Source organism: Cyanistes caeruleus, chromosome 24 (assembly GCF_971803275.1).
Source record: "Cyanistes caeruleus chromosome 24, bCyaCae1.hap1.1, whole genome shotgun sequence".
In the NCBI taxonomy this organism is placed as follows: Eukaryota; Metazoa; Chordata; class Aves; order Passeriformes; family Paridae; genus Cyanistes; species Cyanistes caeruleus.
This window is the reverse complement of record NC_141724.1, coordinates 4,155,307-4,160,545: the sequence shown is the minus strand read 5'-3', so window position 1 is coordinate 4,160,545 and position 5,239 is coordinate 4,155,307. Positions and strand designations below refer to the sequence as shown.

General features: G+C 44.1%; 1 long non-coding RNA gene across 2 annotated transcripts in view; it reads right to left on the bottom strand.

Moving 5' to 3' along the window:
• Positions 1–5,239, bottom strand: part of LOC111939657 (uncharacterized) — a 97,719-nt gene that overhangs the window by 46,340 nt on the left and 46,140 nt on the right. The gene's annotated exons all lie outside the window — the stretch shown is intronic.

Below are 5,239 nucleotides of genomic sequence, written 5' to 3'. Positions count from 1 at the left end.
TGGTGTTTTGTAAGTTATTTACTGTCAGAGCTCTTTAAAATGCGTGCTCATTTTGGTTTCATTCACCTCTACAACTCTGGGCTATTGAACAAGCTTTCGGCAAAAAGAAAACATTTTCCACACAGTTTTCACACATACTGCTTTCTTCTACAAGAAAACTTCCCTGCCAGTTTATTGTAGGTTTATTTTCAATTGAAATTTTTTTGTCCAAATGCCAAGAGACCGAAACAGAACTTTCAAAACTTGCTTCCAGTGTTACTAATTATTCATAAAGGTATTAATCATATATAATTAATCATCTTAGTGAATCCTGGTTGAGACACTAGTTCTTCATTGTTGCCAGATCAATTTCTAAGACCTTTAGTGCATATTTTTAAATTGCCAAAATATTTTCATTGCAAAAATAATCCATTCTGAATTATTTTGGAACATTTGTCTGCACAAGAGTAGAACCTCAAAGCATGTATTTTTGTGTTAAAATGGTATTTTACAGCTCATTACTTCAGAGCTCTATAAGGGTGATGGGATTTCAAATGTCAATATGCTTATATAAATTTGAAAAGTTCATGTGCTTTATAATGCAAATTTGATAATTTTCTCAAGCCAGTGTTCTGGTAATGGGAACCTGCCATAGGAGCAAGTCTTTTCATGCATGGCAGAATAAAATCAAAAAATAAATATTAAAAAAATCACTGAGGTTGTGTTTTAGCAAGGACCCAAAATAACCCTGTGCTCAAGATTTCTGTGTGTTGGGGACATCAACCTCCAGAAATACCCAGTGGAGCCCCAAGCCTGTGCTGGGCGTTTCACTGCACTCTCCAAAAGCTGCAGATCCTCTCATTGTTTCCCTTGGAAGAGCAGCTGTTCTCCATTGCAGAAACTGTTTCAAAACAAATACCATCAAGGTTTTTCAGCATGGTCCCTTCCAAATCCTAGAGGGCACAGCCACCCTCGCCTCCCCTCCTGCACAGTTCTTGCTTTAATGCAAAAAGCAGAGCTGGCCTTTGCTTCCTCCACGTAAGCAGCACAGCAGGGCAGCAAATCTCCAGAGGAAACGTGCTGGGGTAAAACAGTGCCAGTGGAATTAACCCAGGCCAGACAAGAGGTGCTTCCTGGTGGGACAGTGCCAGTCTGTGGGATGTGGAGGGCACAGACACCACTGCTGACCATCACTGCTCTGCCAGTTCTCACTCTGCTCTGATCAGCTTTTACTGTGTGAGGTGGCAATGTCCCAGTGACAAAGTATGGCTCTCTCCAGAACAACATATTTGCAATATTTTCGTGAATAATCACTTATCTGAAAGGCTGAGGAGGAGGCAGGCTCTTGGCTGTCCTGATCCTCCAAATAACTTGTTCTGGAGCAGGGGGAGGCAAGGAAGGCTCAGGGTGCTTCGAGTGCAATCACAGAGGTATCAGATGCCTTGACACAGCAGCAGAACGCAGGAGCAGGGGCAGCCACGTCCCTGCCACCATCACAGGAGGGATGGAGGGACATCAGCCATCAGTAGTGTTCTGAGGCAGAAAACATGGAATTGGAGCAGGCTTCCAGCTGTGCTCCTCAGTGGCCTTAAAGCCACAGTAGCAAATTGCTGTAGAACTGTTTTCCAGACCTGACACAAAGGGACTAGAGAAGAATGGAGTTGCTGCTCATTCAGGACTCCTAGGTTTATGGAGACTGAGATTATTTTACCACTGACATAAGAGAACTGCAATTGAAAGTGTCTTCTGAATGCTTTTGGTAATTCCAAACATGTGTAAGAGCTGGCATTTCTTCAAAAGCCCTGAAAGTGATGCCTTTCTTCCTCAGGAAAGCTGGAGAGGGACTTTTGACAAGGACATTTGGTGATAGTGGAGGGGATGGCTTTAAACTGAAGGAGGATAGATTTAGGTGGGATATTGGGAAGAAATTCCTCCCTGTGAGGGTGGGGATGCCCTGGCACAGGCTGTCCAGTGCAGCTGTGGCTGCCCCATCCCTGGAAGTGTCCAGGATCGGGTTGGACAGGGCTTGGAGCACCTTGGGACAGTGGAAGGTGTCTCTGCCCATGGCAGGGGGTGGAAGAAAATGATCCTAAAGGTTCCTTCCAGCCCAAACCATTCTGCAATTCCATGATAATTAAAGCAATCTTGGGAGCTGCCATCCCTAATTACAGATCACACCAAGAGGCCATACGGCAGAGCAGAGGGGAAAATCTGTTTGTTGATGTCACTTTAGGGAAATAAAAAAACATCTGCAGGATTTAACTGCTCAGCAAGAACTTGTTGGATTCTGAGTGAGATCTCAGGTCATCAAACCAAGCCCACAACTGCAAGAGAAGGGGTGAGGGACGGAAGGGCCAGGTAACACCACAGCTCAGCTCACACTGCTGAAATGCTGCCAAAGGCACCCAAATCAGCCTCATCTGCTTTGTTTCTGCTGTGTCCAAGGTCAGACAGGACCATCCATACTCAGGGAAGTTACTTTCACTTGTCAGAGCTGTGTTAGAATGTGTGTGATGAGTCAAGACTGTAGCTCAGCATGGAGAATGGAGCTGATGCCCTGCTCAGCTTTTTGTGTAAGGTGACAATAACTGAAAAACCTGTGAGGAAGGATTTCTACAGACCAACTTTGTTCAACATTAACTGCTCACTCACAGCTCTCTGCATTTCCCAGGAGTTCCTCTGGTGCCCTCAGGTTTTCCACTGCTTTTGGAACAAGTGCTACTCGCTGTGTGCTGAATTCTCTTCTGACTGTCTAAGAAGTCTACCAGTTTTAATTATATGTATAAGCATGATAACCAACTGCTTCCCTAAAGATGGAACATCTTCATTTCTTCTTAAAGCCCTGTTTCTAAATATAAGGATTGAAAACATTTATGGCTAAGAAAAAATAAAGCTACTTCATCTAAAATAAGATCAACTAGAGGGACTGCTATGAAGCAGTTTTATTGAAAGAATTGCATAGTCACTATTTCAAGAATCTGAAATTTTCTTTAGGATCTGAGGACCGAAAAGCTAGATCCTTATATTTAAAAAGCAAATCAGATCAATTTGGTTTCACCTTTAGCCAAATGCCTGACACCCACAATTTCACTCCTGCTCAGCGGGTCTGACTAAGGAGTGAAGGTTAAATTTTGCCTGGAGAAAAACAGATCAATCTCTGGAGAGATGGATTATAATCAGTTTCCCTCACCCAGCATGGGACTCATCCTCTCGTCACTGCTGTTATTAGTTTGGTGGGGCTTTTTTGAGGGGGGGTGTGGGAGGGTGGCAACAACACATCTGAAACCCCACAGGTTACTCAGCCATTGCTGCTGCTGGGGGGACGCCAAGAGCCTGGAATGCCAGAAAACCCATTCTGATGCCTACACCTGCAACCAGGCTGCACTGGGTGACTATTTTCACTTCAGCTGCAATACAGACAGGAAATGTTGACACTGACAGAGAAGAGATGGTTTACATAACGGGTTATGCTTTCTCCCAGTTTCCTTTCAACCCTTACATGACACTGCTGCTCCACTCTCTAATCCCTTGTTCAAACATGCAATTAAAGAGCAGCCACACCCTTGCCAGCTCTTCCTTAGTAAGCAACACCTCAGGAGAGCAATTACAACCACTCTGGGAATTTACTTGCAGGGCTTGGAATCACTGTGTGTGTGTTTTCACTTTTCTCAGTCTGTTTTCCTGAGGAATTCTCTGCTCTGGAGAAGTCGGTGTCTCTGTGCCTACAAATGTTCTGATGTGGCATCTCCAGCCTGATATGAACCATTGGGCCTGACATTCAGTCCAGAATCCCTTGGTCAGTAAAACCATCAAGGATTGTACATTGATACTTCAATATCACCCTTCAACCAAACTGCTTTGGGAAGTGAAAAGGGATCAGCAAAACCTAAGGAACACTGAATGTAGCCCAAAGCAGGACAAAATATGGAATTGCCACTGAACAGCAGTTTAATACATAGAGAAAACACTCCAACAGAACATCTGGCACAGGGCTGAAACTAAGAAAATACAAGACAGAATTATCCAGTTCCTGATCTGGCCAGGAGACAGCATCCATTGGTTTTAGACAGCAGACAGGAATCCTGCCAGGACTAAAATCTTGTTAGAAAAATGGATTTTCTTTGGTTTGGTTGGTGTTAAAGAGGATCAGATGATCAACTCTTTCCTGAATGCTCAATTTTACAGCAGAAGCCAGGTATTGGCCTCAAATTACCAGATAAAATATTTAGTCCTTATCCACACAGTAATAACTGTTCTGCAATAATTGTCTTTACTTCAACAATCTAGTCAGCACTTCCTCAGTGCTCTTTGAGTTTTCCTTCTTGTCCTTACAGATTTCAAACATCAAATACTTCCAGAGGGAATCAGAAATTCATGGCTTTTGGAAGGTTTCCCTAAACTCTCCAAGACATGAAGAGGAGCAATGAAGGTGCCAAGTTTTGCTGTGCACCTTTGCTGTCTGGATGATGGGGACACTACAGTCTGACAATTAAAGCAGCTGGGATGGAGCAGGAGGTTATTCTGTAGTATTTCTGACAAACTGTTCTAGAGGAAAAAAATGTCTCACTTTACACCAAAATTAAAATAAAAACAATCCAAAACTGCTCATGTCTAAGTCAGTGAAATGGATTTCTGCTCTAAATGCAAACGGCTTTTTCTTTTGAAGCATTGCTTAGGCACACATGGCTTTTAAATAGAATATTGCCAGCAGCTCCTGCACAACCCCCCCAGACCCACTCTACAAAGTGGTGCTCGGCTCCAGCGCCTGTGTGAAGGCTCCTTCTGCCTGGAAAAGGCAAGCCTGTACTGAGCACACTGACTCACGGGCTGCCTCTTTTTTTATCACCTCTATTTCCATAATCCAGCAGACACAGTGGGTCCTGTCAGGCATTTAGCAAGATCTTGCCCTCAGGGTTGTGATCCAACGGTGATGGGTGCAGGAGTGACTCAGAGGGCTGGAAAGTGCCGCAGTAACCCCAGCCCAGGTGATACCTTCAGCCTCGGATGAATGCGGCGCAGATGCTCGTGGCACCTCTGTGCAAAAACACATCTGCTGTTGTTACTGATCAGATGTGTCCTCTGGGGATTTTGTTCCGTTTCCCTTTTTCCTCTTGAATCATTGGATTTGGTTACATTCCAGTTCTACTGCACAGAGTCCAAGTCTGAGAACAAGTTAAGCTGTGGCAGGAAGGAAGGAGCGCACACAACCCCAATTCCCTGGTGACAGGTCTATTAAGCAATAAATAATGAGCCTTTTACT